Source organism: Aegilops tauschii, chromosome 5 (assembly GCF_002575655.3).
Source record: "Aegilops tauschii subsp. strangulata cultivar AL8/78 chromosome 5, Aet v6.0, whole genome shotgun sequence".
Taxonomy (NCBI): domain Eukaryota; kingdom Viridiplantae; phylum Streptophyta; class Magnoliopsida; order Poales; family Poaceae; genus Aegilops; species Aegilops tauschii.
The window spans coordinates 22,307,784-22,326,720 of record NC_053039.3 but is presented as its reverse complement, the minus strand read 5'-3'; the positions used below and the strand labels follow the sequence as shown (position 1 = coordinate 22,326,720).

At 47.4% G+C, this 18,937-nt stretch overlaps 1 pseudogene; it reads left to right on the top strand.

Annotated features, from left to right (window-relative positions):
• Nucleotides 1–18,937, top strand: part of LOC141022485 (uncharacterized) — a 122,003-nt pseudogene that overhangs the window by 23,987 nt on the left and 79,079 nt on the right.

The following is an 18,937-nucleotide window of genomic DNA, read 5'->3' as shown; positions in this document are numbered from 1 at the left end:
ACATAGTTCTCGAACCCGTAGGGTCCGCACGCTTAAAGTTACGATGACAGTTATATTATGAGTTTATATGTTTTGATGTACCGAAGGTTGTTCGGAGACCCGCATGTGATCACGGACATGACGAGGAGTCTCGAAATGGTCGAGACATAAAGATTGATATATTGGACGACTATATTCGGAGACCGAAAGTGTTCCGGAGATGTTTCGGATAAAACCGGAGTGCCGGAGGGGTTACCGGAACCCCCCGGGGAAGTATTGGGCCTTAGTGGGCCTGAGGGGAGAGAGAGGGCAGCAGCCCAGGAGGTGGCGCGCCCCCTCCCATGAGGAGTCCGAATTGGACTACGGGAAGGGGGCGCGGCCCCTCTTTCCCTCTCCCTCTCCCTCTCTTTCCTTCCCCCTTCTCTCTTCCTAGTTGGACTAAGAAAGGGGAGTCCTACTCCTACTAGGAGGAGGACTCCCCCCCCTCCTTGGCGCGCCGCAAGGGCCGGCCGGCCTCCCCCCTTGCTCCTTTATATACGGGGGCAGGGGGGCTCCTCTGGACACACAATTGATATACGATATTTTAGCCGTGTGCGGTGCCCCCCTCCACCATATTACACCTCGATAATATCGTTGCGGAGCTTAGGCGAAGCCCTGCGTCGGTAGAACATCATCATCGTCACCATGTCGTCGTGCTGACGAAACTCTCCCTCAACACTCGGCTGGATCGGAGTTCGAGGGACGTCATCGAGCTGAACGTGTGCTGAACTCGGAGGTGCCGTGCGTTCGGTACTTGATCGGTCGGATCATGAAGACGTACGACTACATCAACCGCGTTGTGATAACGCTTCCGCTTTCGGTCTACGAGGGTACGTGGACAACACTCTCCCCTCTCGTTGCTATGCATCACCATGATCTTGCGTGTGCGTAGAATTTTTTTGAAATTACTACGTTCTCCAACAGTGGTATCAGAGCCTGGTTTTATGCGTTGATGCTATGCACGAGTAGGACACAAGTGAGTTTTGGGCGATATAAGTCATACTGCTTACCAGCATGTCATACTTTGGTTCAGCGGTATTCTGAGATGAAGCGGCCCGGACCGACATTACGCGTATGCTTACGCGAGACTGGTTTCACCGTTGTGAGCACTTGTTGCTTAAAGGTGACTGGCGGGTGTCTGTCTCTCTCACTTTAGTTGAACCGAGTGTGGCTACGCCCGGTCCTTGCGAAGGTTAAAACAGCACCAACTTGACAAACTATCGTTGTGGTTTTGATGCGTATGTAAGAACGGTTCTTGCTAAGCCCGTAGCAGCCACGTAAAACTTGCAACAACAAAGTAGAGGACGTATAACTTGTTTTTGCAGGGCATGTTGTGATGTGATATGGTCAAGACATGATGCTATATTTTATTGTATGAGATGATCATGTTTTGTAACCGAGTTATCGGCAACTGGCAGGAGCCATATGGTTGTCGCTTTATTGTATGCAATGCAATCGCCATGTAATTGTTTTACTTTATCACTAAGCGGTAGCGATAGTCATAAAAGCAATAAGTTGGCGAGACGACAACGATACTACGATGGAGATCAAGGTGTCGCGCCGGTGACGATGGTGATCATGACGGTGCTTCGGAGATGGAGATCACAAGCACAAGATGATGATGGCCATATCATATCACTTATATTGATTGCATGTGATGTTAATCTTTTATGCATCTTATCTTGCTTTGATAGACGGTAGCATTATAAGATGATCTCTCACTAAAATTTCAAGATAAAAGTGTTCTCCCTGAGTATGCACCGTTGCGAAAGTTCTTCGTGCTGAGACACCACGTGATGATCGGGTGTGATAGGCTCTACGTTCAAATACAACGGGTGCAAAACAGTTGCACACGCGGAATACTCAGGTTAAACTTGACGAGCCTAGCATATGCAGATATGGCCTCGGAACACGGAGACCGAAAGGTCGAGCGTGATTCATATAGTAGATATGATCAACATAGTGATGTTTACCATTGAAACTACTCCATCTCACATGATGATCGGACATGGTTTAGTTGATTTGGATCACGTAATCAGTTAGATGATTAGAGGGATGTCTATCTAAGTGGGAGTTCTTAAGTAATATGATTAATTGAACTTAAATTTATCATGAACTTAGTCCTGATAGTATTTTGCAAATTATGTTGTAGATCAATAGCTCGCGTTGTTGCTTCCCTGTGTTTATTTTTGATATGTTCCTAGAGAAAAATTATGTTGAAAGATGTTAGTAGCAAGCATGCAGATTGGATCCGTGATCTGAGGATTATCCTCATTGCTGCACAGAAGTATTATGTCCTTGATGCACCGCTAGGTGACAGACCTATTGCAGGAGCAAGATGCAGACGTTATGAACGTTTGGCTAGCTCAATATGATGACTACTTGATAGTTTAGTGCACCATGCTTAACGGCTTAGAATCGGGACTTCAAAGACGTTTTGAACGTCATGGACCATATGAGATGTTCCAGGAGTTGAAGTTAATATTTCAAGCAAATACCCGAGTTGAGAGATATGAAGTCTCCAACAAGTTCTATAGCTAAAAGATGGAGGATAATAGCTCAAGCAGTGAGCATGTGCTCAGATTGTCTGGGTACTACAATCGCTTGAATCAAGTGGGAGTTAATCTTCCAAATAAAATAGTGATTGACAGAATTCTCTAGTCACCATCACCAAGTTAGTAGAACTTCGTGATGAACTATAGTATGCAAGGGATGACAAAAGTAATTCCCGAGCTCTTCGTGATGCTGAAATCGACGAAGGTAGAAATCAAGAAAAACATCAAGCGTTGATGGTTAACAAGACCACTAGTTTCAAGAAAAGGGCAAAGGGATAGAAGGGGAACTTCAAGAAGAACGGCAAGCAAGTTGCTGCTCAAGTGAAGAAGCCCAAGCCTGGACCTAAGCCTGAGACTAAGTGCTTCTACTGCAAAGGGACTGGTCACTGGAAGCAGAACTGCCCCAAGTATTTGGTGGATAAGAAGGATGGCAAAGTGAACAAAAGGTATATTTGATATGCAGATTATTGATGAATATTTTACTAGTGTTCATAGCAACCCCTCGGTATTTGATACTGGTTCAGTTGCTAAAGAGTAGTAACTCGAAACGGGAGTTGCATAATGAACAGAATCGAGTTAAGGATGAAGTGACGATGTGTATTGGAAGTGGTTCCAAGATTGATATGATCATCATCGCACACTCCCTATACTTTCGGGATTAGTGTTGAAACTAAATAAGTGTTATTTGGTGTCTGCGTTGAGCATGAATATGATTTGATCATGTTTGTTGCAATACGGTTATTCATCTAAATTAGGGAATAATTGTTGTTCTGTTTACATGAACAAAACCTTCTATGGTCATACACCCAATAAAATGGTTTGTTGGATCTCGATCGTAGTGATACACATATTCATAATAATGAAGCCAAAAGATGCAAAGTTAATAATGATAGTGCAACTTATTTGTGGCACTGCCGTTTAGGTCATATTGGTGTAAAACGCATGAAGAAACTCCATACTGTTGGGATTTTGGAATCACTTGATTATGAATCACTTGATGCTTGCGAACCGTGCCTCATGGGCAAGATGACTAAAACGCCGTTCTCCGGAACTATGGAGAGAGCAACAGATTTGTTGGAAATCATACATACAGATGTATGTGGTCCGATGAATATTGAGGCTCGTAGGAGGTATCATTATTTTCTGACCTTCACAGATGATTTGAGCAGATATGGGTATATCTACTTAATGAAACAGAAGTCTGAAACATTTGAAAAGTTCATATAATTTCAGAGTGAAGCGGAAAATCATGGTAACAAGAAAATAAAGTTTCTACGATCTGATCGTGGAGAAGAGTATTTGAGTTACAAGTTTGGCCTTCAGTTAAAACAATGTGAAATAGTTTCACTACTCACGCCACCTGGAACACCACAGTGTAATGGTGTGTCCGAACATGATAACCGTACTTTATTAGATATGGTGCGATATATGATGTCTCTTACCGATCTACCACTATCGTTTTGGGGTTATGCATTAGAGACGGCTGCATTCACGTTAAATAGGGTACCATCTAAATCCGTTGAGACGACATCTTATGAACTGTGGTTTGGCAAGAAACCAAAGTTGTCGTTTCTTAAAGTTTGGGGTTGCGATGCTTATGTGAAAAAGTTTCATCCTGATAAGCTCAAACCCAAATCGGAGAAATATGTCTTCATAGGATACCCAAAGGAGACTGTTGGGTACACCTTCTATCATAGATCCGAAGGCAAGACATTCGTTGCTAAGAATGGATCCTTTCTAGAGAAGGAGTTTCTCTCGAAAGAAGTGAGTGGGAGGAAAGTAGAACTTGATGAGGTAACTGTACCTCATCGCTTATTGGAAAGTAGTTCATCACAGAAACCGGTTCCTGTGGCACTTACACCAATTAGTGAGGAAGTTAATGATGATGATCATGAAACTTCAGATCAAGTTGTTACTGAACCTCATAGGTCAACCAGAGTAAGATCCGCACCAGAGTGGTATGGTAATCCTGTTTTGAAGGTTATGTTACTAGACCATGACGAACCTACGAACTATGAAGAAGCGATGGTGAGCCCAGATTCCGCAAAATGGCCTGAGGCCATGAAATCTGAGATGGGATCCATGTATGAGAACAAAGTATGGACTTTGATTGACTTGCCCAATGATCGGCGAGCCATAAAAAATAAATGGATCTTCAAGAGGAAGACGGACGCTGATAGTAGTGGTACTATCTACAAAGCTAGACTTGTCGGAAAAAGGTTTTTGACAAAGTTCATAGTGTTGAATACGATGAGATTTTCTCACTCGCAGCGATGCTTAAGTCTGTCTGAATCATGTTAGCAATTGCCGCATTTTATGAAATCTGGCAAATGGATAAACAAAATTGCATTCCTTAATGGATTTATTAAAGAAGAGTTGTATATGATGCAACTAGAAGGTTTTTGCAATCCTAAAGGTGCTAACAAAATATGCAAGCTCCAGCGATCCATCTGTGGACTGGTGCAAGCATCTCGGAGTTGGAATATACGCTTTGATAAGTTGATCAAAGGATATAGTTTTATATAGACTTGCGGTGAAGCCTGTATTTACAAGAAAGTGAGTGGGAGCACTACAACATTTCTGATAAGTATATGTGAATGACATATTGTTGATCGGAAATAATGTAGAATTATTCTGCAAAGCATAAAGGAGTGTTTGAAAGGATTTTTTCAAAGAAAGACCTCGGTGAAGCTGCTTACATATTAAGCATCCAGATCTATAGAGATAGATCAAGACGGTTGATAAGTTTTTTCAATAAGTACATACCTTAACAAGATTTTGAAGTGGTTCAAAATGGAACAGTCAAAGAAAGAGTTTCTTGCCTGTGTTACAAGGTGTGAAATTGAGTAAGACTCAAAAGCCGACCACGGCAGAAGATAGAAAGAGAATGAAAGTCATTCCCTATGCCTCAGCCATAGGTTCTATAAAGTATGCCATGCTGTGTACCAGATCTATTGTATACCCTACACTGATTTTGGCAAGGGAGTACAATAGTGATCTAGAAGTAGATCACTGGACAGCGGTCAAAAATTATCCTTACTGGAATAAGGATATGTTTCTCGATTATGGAAGTGACAAAAGGTTCGTCGTGAAGGGTTACGTCGATGCAAGTTTTGACACTAATCTAGATGACTCTAAGTCTCGGTCTAGATACATATTGAAAGTGGGAGCAATTAGCTAGAGTAGCTCCGTACAGAGCATTGTAGACATAGAAATTTGCAAAATACTTACGGATCTGAATGTGACAGACCCGTTGACTAAAATTATCTTACAAGGAATACATGATCACACCTTAGTACTCTTTGGGTGTTAATCACATAGCGATGTGAACTAGATTACTGACTCTAGTAAACACTTTTGGTGTTGGTCACATGACGATGTGAACTATGGATGTTAATCACATGGTGATGTGAACTATTGATGTTAAATCACATGGCGATGTGAACTAGATTATTGACTCTAGTGCAAGTGGGAGACTGAAGGAAATATGCCCTAGAGGCAATAATAAAGTTATTATTTATTTCCTTATATCATGATAAATGTTTATTATTCATGCTAGAAATGTATCAACCGGAAACTTGATACATGTGTGAATACGTAGACAAACAAAGTGTCACTAGCATGCCTCTACTTGACTAGCTCGTTGATCAAACATGGTTATGTTTCCTAGCCATAGACATGAGTTGTCATTTGATTAACGGGATCACATCATTAGGAGAATGATGTGATTGACTTGACCCATTCCGTTAGCTTAGCACTCGATCGTTTAGTATGTTGCTATAGCTTTCTTCATGACTTATACATGTTCCTATGAATGCAACTACCGTTTACCAGAGGAACACTTTGTGTGCTACCAAACGTCACAACGTAACTGGGTGATTATAAAGGTGCTCTACAGGTGTCTCCAAAGGTACTTGTTGGGTTGGCGTATTTCAAGATTAGGATTTGTCACTCCGATTGTCGGAGAGGTATCTCTGGGCCCACTCAGTGATACACATCACTATAAGCCTTGCAAGCATTGTAACTAATGAGTTAGTTGCGGGATGATGTATTACGGAACGAGTAAAGAGACTTGCCGGTAACGAGATTGAACTAGGTATCGAGATACCGACGATCGAATCTCGGGCAAGTAACATACCGATGACAAAGGGAACAACGTATGTTGTTATGCGGTCTGACCGATAAAGATCTTCGTAGAATATGTAGGAACCAATATGAGCATCCAGGTTCCGCTATTTGTTATTGACCGGAGAGGTGTCTCGTTCATGTATTGATAGTTCTCGAACCCGTAGGGTCCGCACGCTTAAAGTTACGATGACAGTTATATTATGAGGTTATATGTTTTGATGTACCGAAGGTTGTTTGGAGTCCCGGATGTGATCACGGACATGACGAGGAGTCTCTAAATGGTCGAGACATAAAGATTGATATATTGGACGACTATATTCGGACACCGGAAGTGTTCCGGAGAAGTTTCGGATAAAACCGGAGTGCCGGAGGGGTTACCGGAACCCCCCGGGGAAGTATTGGGCCTTAGTGGGCCTGAGGGGAGAGAGAGGGCAGCAGCCCAGGAGGTGGCGCGCCCCCTCCCATGAGGAGTCCGAATTGGACTAGGGGAAGGGGGCGCGGCCCCTCTTTCCCTCTCCCTCTCCCTCTCCCTCTCTTTCCTTCCCCCTTCTCTCTTCCTAGTTGGGCTAGGAAAGGGGAGTCCTACTCCTACTAGGAGGAGGACTCCCCCCCCTCCTTGGCGCGCCCCAAGGGCCAGCCGGCCTCCCCCCTTGATCCTTTATATACGGGGGCAGGGGGGCACCTCTGGACACACAATTGATATACGATATTTTATCCGTGTGCGGTGCCCCCCTCCACCATATTACACCTCGATAATATCGTTGCAGAGCTTAGGCGAAGCCCTGCGTCGGTACAACAGCATCATCGTCATCACGCCGTCGTGCTGACGAAACTCTCCCTCAACACTCGGCTGGATCAAAGTTTGAGGGACGTCATCGAGCTGAACGTGTGCTGAACTCGGAGGTGTCGTGCGTTCGGTACTTGATCGGTCGGATCGTGAAGACGTACAACTACATGAACCGCGTTGTGATAACGCTTCCGCTTACGGTCTACGAGGGTACGTGGACAACACTCTCCCCTCTCGTTGCTATGCATCACCATGATCTTGCGTGTGTGTAGAATTTTTTTGAAATTACTACGTTCTCCAACAAAGCCACCATTCATAATTCTTTCATACATGTCACTCTTGGTTCATTGCATATCCCGGTACACCGCCGGAGGCATTCATATAGAGTCATACTTTGTTCTAGTATCGAGTTGTAATCATTGAGTTGTAAATAAATAGAAGTGTGATGATCATCATTTTCTAGAGCATTGTCCCAAGTGAGGAATATAAAAAAGAAGAGAAAGGCCATAAAAAAAGAAGAAGGCCCAAAAAAAGAGAGAAAAAGAGAGAAGGGACAATGTTACTATCCTTTTACCACACTTGTGCTTCAAAGTAGCACCATAATCTTCATGATAGAGAGTCTCTTGTTTTGTCACTTTCATATACTAGTGGGAATTTTTCATTGTAGAACTTGGCTTGTATATTCCAACAATGGGCCTCCGCAAGTGCCCTAGGTCTTCATGAGCAAGCAAGTTGGATGCACACCCGCTTAGTTGCTTTTGTTGAGCTTTCATATATTTATAGCTCTAGTGCATCCGTTGCATGGCAATCCCTACTCCTTGCATTAACATCAATCGATGGGCATCTCCATAGCTCATTGATTAGCCTCGTTGATGTGAGACTTTCTCCTTTTTTGTCTTCTCCACATAACCCCCATCATTATATTCTATTCCACCCATAGTGCTATATCCATGGCTCACGCTCATGTATTGCGTGAAAGTTGAAAAGGTTTGAGATTACTAAAGTATGAAACAATTGCTTGGCTTGTCATCGGGGTTGTGCATGATGAGAGCATTCTTGTGTGACGGAAATGGAGCATGACTAAACTATATGATTTTGTAGGGATGAACTTTCTTTGGCCATGTTATTTTGAGAAGACATAATTGCTTAGTTATTATGCTTGAAGTATTATTATTTTTATGTCAATATTGAACTTTTATCTTGAATCTTTCGGATCTAAATATTCATAACACAATTAAGAAGAATTACATTGAAATTATGCCAAGTAGCAATCCACATCAAAAATTCTGTTTTTATCATTTACCTACTCGAGGACGAGCAGGAATTAAGCTTGGGGATGCTTGATACGTCTCCAACGTATCTATAATTTTTGATTGCTCCATGCTATATTATATTCTGTTTTGGATATTATTGGGCTTTATTATACACTTTTATATTTTTTGGGACTAACCTATTAACCGGAGGCCCAGCCCAGAATTGTTGTTTTTTGCCTATTTAAGAGTTTCGCAGAAAAAGAATATCAAACGGAGTCCAAACGGCATGAAACCTTCGGGAACGTGATTTTCGGAACAAACGTGGTCCAGAGGACATGGACCCTATGTCAAGACATCAACCAGGAGGGCACGAGGTAGGGGGCGTGCCTACCCCCCTGGGCGCGCCCTCCACCCTCATGGGCCCCCTGTTGCTCCACCGACGTACTCCTTACTCCTATATATACCTATGTACCCCCAATCTACCAGATACGGAGCCAAAAACCTAATTCCACCGCCGCAACCTTCTGTACCCGTGAGATCCCATCTTGGGGCTGTTCCGGAGCCCCGCCGGAGGGGGCATCGATCACGGAGGGCTTCTACATCAACACCATAGCCTCTCCGATGATGTGTGAGTAGTTTACCTCAGACCTTCGGGTCCATAGTTATTAGCTAGATGGCTTCTTCTCTCTTTTTGGATCTCAATACAATGTTCTCCCCCTCTCTCGTGGAGATCTATTCGATGTAATCTTCTTTTGCGGTGTGTTTGTTGAGACCGATGAATTGTGGGTTTATGATCAAGTTTATCTATGAACAATATTTGAATCTTCTCTAAATTCTGTTATGTATGATTGGTTATCCTTGCAAGTCTCTTCAAATTATCAGTTTGGTTTGGCCTACTAGATTGATCTTTCTTGCAATGGGACAAGTGCTTAGCTTTGGGTTCAATCTTGCGGTGTCTTTTCCCAGTGACATTAGGGGCAGCAAGGCACGTATTGTATTGTTGCCATCGAGGATAACAAGATGGGGTTTATATCATATTGCATGAGTTTATCTCTCTACATCATGTCATCTTGCTTAAAGCATTACTCTATTCTTATGAACTTAATACTCTCGATGCATGCTAGATAGCGGTCGATGTGTGGAGTAATAGTAGTAGATGCAGGCAGGAGTCGGTCTACTTGTCTCGGACGTGATAACTATATACATGATCATACCTAGATATTCTTATAACTATGCTCAATTCTGTCAGTTGCTCAAGAGTAATTTGTTCACCCACCATAATACTTATGCTCTTGAGAGAAGCCACAAGTGAAACCTATGGCCCCGGGGTCTATTTTCCATCATATTTAATCTCCCAACAACAAGCTATTTCCATTGCCGTTTTTATTTTGCTTTCTTTACTTTGCATCTTTATCATAAAAATACCAAAAATATTATCTTATCATATATATCAGATCTCACTCTCATAAGTGACCGTGTAGGGATTGACAACCGCTTATCGCGTTGGTTGCGAGGATTTATTTGTTTGTGTAGGTGCGAGGGACTCGTACGTGGCCTCCTACTAGATTGATACCTTGGTTCTCAAAAACTGAGGGAAATACTTACGCTACTTTGCTGCATCACCCTTTCCTCTTCAAGGGAAAACCAACGCAGTGCTCAAGAGGTAGCAGGCGTCACAACAGGCAATGCAAGGGCAAGACCGTGCTTGCCGTCGAGGGATCCGACAGCACCGGCGCTGCCTAGAAGACCAAGGCAGATGACCCCGGCAAGGAGATTTCCGGGTGCGCCGCCTGCCGGGCATTAGCGGCCACCGACAAGTCAGGGAGTTCCGACAAGCAGTACTGCAAGATCCACCGCACCAAGGGCCACGACCTCCAGAACTGCCGACAAGTTGAACTGCTTGCTGAGAAGCAAAAAGCTGAGTACGAGAGGTGGGACAAGGAGAAGGGCCAGGATGGTGCTGAGGGATCCGGCAAGAAGCATGGCGGCAAAGGAGGCCGCCGCGGCAAGGATAACGAGCAAGAGAGGCCCGCCCTGGGCCGTGACAAGAAGCAGGAAGACGATGATCGTGACAAGGACGACGAGTCCGACGAGCAAGAGTTCCAGAAGGCTACAGAGGCCATGTGCGTCGATGGTGGCGCCTTGCTGCATACTTCTCACCGCTAGCTCAAGCAGTGGGCGCGTGAGATTACGGCGGCAGAACCATCGTTCGACGCTCAGAAGCCAGTGAAGTGGTCCAGCACGCCCCTCATCTTTGACGCCGAGGACCACCTTGACCGCACAACCGCAGTCGAGTGTTTGCCGTTGTTGGTTTCGCCAACGTTACGCAACCTCAAGGTGAACAAGATGTTGGTCGACGGCGGGGCCGGCCTAAACATGATCTCGCCCGTCGTGATCAAAAGGCTGCAAATTCCCGATGGAGACCTCGAGGAAATGGGCACGTTCCAAGGGGTCAATCCGGGGAGGAGCCAGCCGAAGGGGAAGGTCACGCTGCCCATGACGTTTGGAGGAGAGTTGAACTACAGGATGAAGAGAATCGTCTTCGATGTGGCCGAGATCCCCTTGCCCTACAACGGGATCCTCGGCCGCCCGGCACTAGCCAAGTTCATGGCGGCGTCACACTACGCCTACAATATGGTGAAGATGCCTGGGCCGTTGACCATCATCTCCGTCCCCTCCGACAAGAAGGATGTGCTGATTTTCGCCGACCAACTCTACCGGGAAGCAGTTGCAGCAGCTGCCTCCGAGGAACTTGCTCCTGCCGTTGAAGCCCCGGGAGGGAAGAAGAAGCCCGGCAGGACCTCTCGCACCCACTCCAGCAAGCGCACCTCCTCGGAGTGTTGTGCTACTGTCGAGGACGTGCCGGAGAGCTCCACCGGCAAGAGAAAGAAGTCGAGAGCTGAGCCACCGCAGGCCAAGAAGGTGTCCGTTAGGGAGGATGGCACGGGAGGGGCTTTCACCATAAGCTCCACCCTCGACAGCAAATAGGAAGGCACGCTCGTCACCTTCCTGCGGGAAAATGTCGACGTGTTTGCATGGCAAGCGTCCGACATCCCCGGTGTTCCCAGGGAGGTGATTGAGCACCACCTAGCTGTCTGTCCTCATGCGCGGCCCGTCAAGCAGAAGGTCAGGAAGCAGGCTCTAGAAAGGCAGGAGTTCATCACGGAGGAGATCAGGAAGTTGGAAGCGGCGGGTTTGGTGAGAGGAGTGCTCCATCCGACGTTGTTGGCCAATCCGGTGGTGGTGCGCAAGGCAAATGGGAAGTGGAGGTTGTGTATTGATTACACAGATATCAATAAGGCTTGTCTCAAGGACCCCTTCCCGTTGCCACGCATCGACCAGATTGTTGACTCCACGGCCGGGTGTGATCTGTTGTCATTCCTCGGCGCCTACTCAGGCTACCACCAGATCTTCATGGCAAGAGAAGATGAAGAGAAGGCAGCATTCATCACCCCATGTGGTATGTATTGCTTTTTACGGATGCCCTTCGGGATGAAGAGTGCTGGCTCGACATTTGCAAGAGCGGCCCAAATTGGTTTTGAACCCCAGCTCCATAGAAATATGGATGCATACATGGATGATATAGTGGTCAAAACAAAGGACGCGGAAACTCTTGTGCGAGACCTGGAAGAGACGTTTGCCAACCTGCGCAAGATCAACCTCAAGCTGAACCCTGAGAAGTGTGTCTTCGGCGTTCGGTCCGGCAAGCTTCTCGGGTTCTTTGTGTCATAGTGCGGGATTGAGGCAAACCCATACAAGATCAAGGCTATCGAGCAGATTGAGGCGCCTAAGCGGATCAAGGATGTTCGTCGGCTCACTGGCTGCGTCACCGCCATGAGCCGATTCATCTCCCAGTTTGCCGAGGGCGCCCTTCCTTTTTTCAAAATCTTGTAGAAGGCAGGCCCAATGGAGTGGACCCCAGAAGCCGAGGCGGCGTTGCAGGATCTGAAGAAATACCTTTCCTCCGCGCCAATACTGGTTGCGCCTAAACCACAAGAGCCGTTGCTGCTGTATCTAGCAGCAACGAATCAAGTGGTCAGCGCCGCCGTCGGTGTCAAAACCGGCGGATCTCGGGTAGGGGGTCCCAAACTGTTCGTCTAAGGCGGATGGTAACAGGAGGCGGGGGGACACGATGTTTACCCAGGTTCGGGCCCTCTCCTGCTTGATTGATCTTGATGATATGAGTATTACAAGAGTTGATCTACCACGAGATCGTAGAGGCTAAACCCTAGAAGCTAGCCTATGGTATGATTTTTGTTGTCCTACGTACTAAACCCTCCTGTTTATATAGACACCGGAGGGGGCTAGGGTTACACAGAGTCGATTACAAGGGAGGAGATCTACATATCCGTATTGCCAAGCTTGCCTTCCACACCAAGGAGAGTCCCATCGGGACACGGGTCGAAGTCTTCAATCTTGTACCTTCATAGTCCAAAAGTCCGGCTAAAGGATATAGTCCGGCTGTCCGAGTAACCCCTAATCCAGGACTCCCTTAGTAGCCCCGAACTAGGCTTCAATGACGATGAGTCCGGCGCGCAAATTGTCTTCGGCATTGCAAGGCGGGTTCTTCTCCAAGTCCTAAGCACCTGTCGAGTATTGTCCGGCTTCCCATGAATGTTGCACTCCTCAGCTTCTGTGGCTATCCTCCACGTGTCGAGCGAATGCGAGAAGTCGGGGCATTTTTGCACTTGCCGCCCTAACCATGTGAGTAAATCGTCTATTTAAGGGACCGGGGATCCTCAGATCCAGATCACACCATCCTCCCTCAGCGAGTATCCATCGGAGCACGCCCGGAAAAATCCATCCTATCATGGCCGGTGGTTGCAGCTCCTCCTCTCGCTCCCGTAGCCCTAAGCCAGGCAACTAGAAGAAGTGTTTCGTATCCCACAGACAGTTAGTAGAGTTACAAACCCAGGGGTTTCTTCCTCCTGCGTATATGGTCCCCGTCCGAGCTGGACTAGCCACTTACAATGGCGGGAAACAAGCGGAGAGCTTTCCCAACCCATCCATGGGGGAGCGGGTATGCCTTGTCCCGTACTTGTTAAGGGGGCTTGGATTTCCAATCCATCTGTTCCTCCGCGGGCTCCTGGAGTTCTACGGCCTCCAGCTGCATAATTTTACTCCTGCCTCCATATTACACATCGCAGGCTATGTCGCCCTTTGCGAGCTGTTTTTGGGTTGTGAAGCTCATTTCGAGCTATGGAGGAGGCTGTTCTGCCTCGTACCCCGTACACAAGAGGGGTCGATATATCAAGTGGGCGGAGCCGAGATATGACGCATCGCGGGACCGGATATCTGTCTGGTACTCCGAAGAAGACAGCCGAGGATTGGCCTTCAGAGTGGTTTTATATGGAGGACGTCCCCCTTCCAGACCGTGTTCGGATGGGCCTTCCTGAGTTTAATAACGCCCCTCTGAAGAAACGCCGCAGCTGGCGCCCTCGGAGCCCCTAGGAGGAAGATAACAGAGAGGTCCTTTACCTGATGGGCCGGATACAAACGCTGGCCAAATCAGGATTGACAATAGTCGAGGTTATGTCAATATGTATAATGCGGGGGGTGCAGCCACTTCAATACCGGGGACAACCCATGTGGCACTTCAATGGAGAATACGATGCCACCCACTGCGGTCGTAAAGGTCCGGACTCCGTCGCTGCTCTAGCGAAAAGACTGTCCCATTTATACAAAGGAGAGGAAGAGGAGCTCATCCGTATCAAGCCACGGGATGGATTCTCCATGTACAACCCCCCAAACTGGGTGAGCTGCTACTTTTTACTCCAGACCTTCCCGCATTCTTTGTCATAAATATTCACCTTGCTATTTCATAGCAGGAGCTGCGAAAAGCTGTGAGGGAGGTCCACAGCCCACCTCCACAACCAGAGGACCCTGACCGGGCCCTCGACCCCGGACTCGAAGAGGATCCGGACACATATGTGGAGCTGATTGACAGGACATTCTATCAATTGAGCTGCGATGATGCCATGGTGGCCATCATAGCCGATTATCCTAGACAACTCCCTGCATCGCATGTAAGTAAAACCGGAGTCCCAACTTCCGGGAAGGATCCCTTTTTCTGCACTTCACCTACCGCACACATATGGTGTCTTACAGGGAAGGCCCTCGGGACGCCATGCCGAACCCACAGTGACTTACCAACAAGGGGCACCAAAGCCGGGTAGGCTTAACAGTAAGGCGGTCAGGACTGAGACGCCATCACAGAGGTATGAAACAGAACCCCGCTCCGTGGTTGTCGTCTTTTAAAATATAATAACGTCCATGTTTCCTGGTAGGAAAAACGCTCGCCGGACTATATCCGGAGAGGTTGCCGGCCACGCCTCCACCAGCCGGGCTCCAGAGTCGGACCTAGAGGCGGACGCAAACATGGGGCCAACACCGGATGTTCCTCCTACAGAGGATGCAGATAGGTTGTCTGATACGAATTCCGAAGTGGAGAGTGCCATCAATCACAGGCGCCGCTGGGAAGTACTCCGCGATGCTTGTTTCTCCCAAGAGGCGTTCGACGCCTTTAACTCAGGAGATGCGTACATCCGAGCTGCTCAAAATGGTCCTGCCAAAGCCACGGACCAGTATGTAAAGGATATACGGGTAAGAAAATCTAATAATTATGTATATGAGTAGCCCCTAAGATTTGAAACAGTTGGCACAACTGATTTAAGGATCATTGTTTGCATAGGTTCTTACGGAGAAGAATACCCGGTTGTCTCAAGAGCTGGAGGATTGCAAAGCCCAGCTTCAGGCTGTAATTTCCGCAGTAAAGGAGTCCGAGAAGGCCCCATCTGGTAACACTTATTTCTATTGCAAAGAATGACAGGTACCAGGAAGTATGCGGCATGTATGCAAATCTAACAATAGATTCTGCAGATGACTCTCGACTGAATCTGGAGGTCGTGATAGGGGACGAGCCGCATGCTCAACGACAGCTAAAGGCTGGCGAGCGCGTGCTTACACGGGTTAGGCGGGAGAAAAACGATCTCCAAGACACCAATATCCAGCTGGGCGTGGAACTGAAAGATGTTCGAGCCCAGCTTGCTGACTTCGTAAAGGAGAATAAGCGGCTTCGACGTGGCATTTTCAGTTAAGTGCTTGAACAAACTTTTAAAGAGTTCGGCGAAGAAACCGGCTAACAGAGATATGTCTGCAGGTATGCTGACGGGTCATCCCGCGGAGGAGATGCCCGGGTCTGCGGGTGGTCTTCTATCAGAGCTATCACAACTGCACGAACAACTTCGGCAGGTGATACAGGGCATTGCCCAAGCCTTGTGGCCATCCGCCTCCCCGCCAGGAGGCATGGGGGAGCTTATAAAGAAGCTCAAGGGAGCCCGGCGGCGCTTCCGACTATGGAAGATATCGGCCTGCCGACAAGGTGCGAGGGAAGCCTGGGCCATGGTGAAGACGCGATATACCAAGGCTGACCCGAACCACATGGCCGAGGTCAGACCTATGGGGCCTGATGGGAAAGAGATCCCCGTCAGTTTGGTATATGACCAAGTAGAATTTACCGCAAAGTATTCGCAACAGGATTGTAGGCTAGACAACCTGTTGGATGGTATAGAAGAAGAATTTAGTCAGTCTAAGTGACTGTGTACTTCAAGTGACATGTATTGTCCCTAGCCGGATTGTAAATCATTTGTCATGGCGGACCTTTTCGCTTCGACCTCTGGACCCGACAGTCCGGAGTGTATCCGAATACCCGCTCAGTTGTAAAAAAAACGGGGTCCGCGTGGAAACCAGGCGTAGGGGTCATAAGTGCTTGAACAGACAAGTACCCAACTAGCTATGTTATATTACATGGATAGTAAGAAACATCTTCCAGGGAGAATAGTTCCGTTAAGGGTTCCTTTCCCTGGGTACGCATGCCCTAATGTGCATGTCCAAGCTGTTAAAAAAAGACGCAGGATATAAACATCTGGGGGCATGTATTTCAATAAATAAGGGTCATCTTTTGTTAACCGACCAAGTATTCCCTTAAGAACGCTAGCTTTCGGCTTCACCCAGTCTGAGGTACACATCCGGCTGACCCGGTAGTAACAATCGCAGAGGTGCTCCCCTTATGCCCTAGCCGAATTAACGAGAACGTAGGGCATAAACACAAGAGCTAGGCAACCCCAGCTTGGCCAAAACTTAAGTCATATCGATGCATATAATGGCGAAAAAAGGTACATGTGGAAGAATAACACATGTGTGGGGCGTAGAGCCCGGAAAATAGTGATATTAAGCTTCTGTATAAGAAGCCCCCAGGTATAATGAGCGCGGCTAGCGCGTCAAGATTGTGTTGTCAAGACACGTTCTAGCCTTTTAAGGCCTTGAAGAAAAAGGGAAGAAAGAAAGAAATAAAAGACAGATAATGGATATATAAAAAATTGACGGAGGCAAGGAGACGAACATAGAGTCCGGCACTAGGCGTAGAACCTTCGGAGTCTGGCTGCATTCCATGGGTTTGGCTCGAGTCGATTGTCCGATGCATCCCGCAGACGATACGCTCCACCGGTCAGAACTTGGTTTATAACGAAGGGACCTTCCCATTTGGGCTTGAGCTTGTTCATTTTCTTCTCCGGTAGGCGTAGAACGAGTTCGCCAACGTTATAAGTTTTGGCCCGTATTTCTCTGCTTCATTACCGTCGAGCCTGTTGCTTATAAAATGCGGAACGGGCTTTTGCCACGTCACGCTCCTCCTCCATGGCGTCCAAACTGTCCTGCCGATCGAGCTCGGCTTCTTTCTCTTCATACATGCGCACTCGAGGTGAGTCATGAATTATGTCGCAGGGGCAGTACTGCCTCTGCGCCGTACACAATAAAAAATGGTGTGTATCCGGTAGTGCGATTCGGCATGGTCCGCAGCCCCCATAGTACGGAGTCGAGCTCCTCTACCCAGTGCGTATCAGATTCCTTCAAGGATCGCACTAATCTGGGTTGAATGCCGCTCATGATAAGACCATTTGCTCGCTCGACTTGACCGTTAGTTTGCGGGTGATAGACAGAAGCATAATCGAGCTTGATGCCCATGTTGCTGCACCAAAGTTTTACCTCGTCGGCTGTAAAGTTCGAGCCGTTATCGGTGATGATGCTGTGGGGGACGCCATAACGGTGTACAACCCCAGATATGAAGTCTATCACAGGTCCGGATTCGGCCGTTTTAACTAGTTTGGCTTCTATCCATTTGGTGAATTTGTCCACCATTACCAATAGGTATTTTTTCTTACGGCTTCCCCCTTTAAGGGGTCCGACCATATCAAGCCCCCAGACCGCAAAGGGCCAAGTGATGGGGATTGTTTGGAGAGCGGTGGGCGGCATATGGCTTTGGCTTGGAAAAAGCTGGCAACCGACGCAACGTTGAACGAGGTCATGTGCGTCTGCTCGGGCCGTCGGCCAGTAGAAACCTGTACGGAAGGCCTTGCTTACAAGGGCCCGGGCTGCGGCGTGGTGGCCGCCAAGTCCAGCATGATTTTCTGCCAAAAGTTTCCGTCCTTCCTCTTCAGAGATGCACCTTTGAAGGACTCCGGTAGCGCTTTTCTTATAAAGCTCTCCCTCGTGGACCTTGTAGGCTTTAGAACGTCGCACAATGCAACGTGCCTCGTTTGGGTCCTCAGGTAGTTTCTGCCTAGTTAGGTAGGCCAAGAAGGGTTCTGTCCACGGGGCGATGACAACCATAATCACGTGGGCGGAAGGTGTTATTTCGGTGGTAGAGCCTCCGATTACGGCAGGGTGTTCAGGATCTGGCGTTGTGTCCGGGTCCGGACTATTATTTCCGGTCTCTCCTTCCCATACCACAGATGGCTTAAACACCCTTTCCAAGAAGATATTAGGTGGGACCGGGTCAGGCTTAGCGCCGATGAGGGCAAGGATATCTACCGCCTGATTGTGTTCCTGGACCACATGGTGGAATTCAAGCCCCTCGAACCGAGCTGACATTTTGAGGACGGCGTTGCGATAAGCCGCCATTTTTGGCTCCTTGGCCTCGAAGTCTCGATTTATTTGAGATATTGCGAGGTTCGAATCCCCCCACACCTCTAGGCTTTGAATGCCCATGGAGACTTCCATCCGGAGACCATGTAACAGGCCTCGTATTCTGCTGCGTTGTTGGAGTCTGTGTATAGTATTTGGAGTACGTATTGGACTGTATCTCCGGTGGGGGATGTCAGGACGACACCAGCCCCCAGACCCGCCAGCATTTTAGAGCC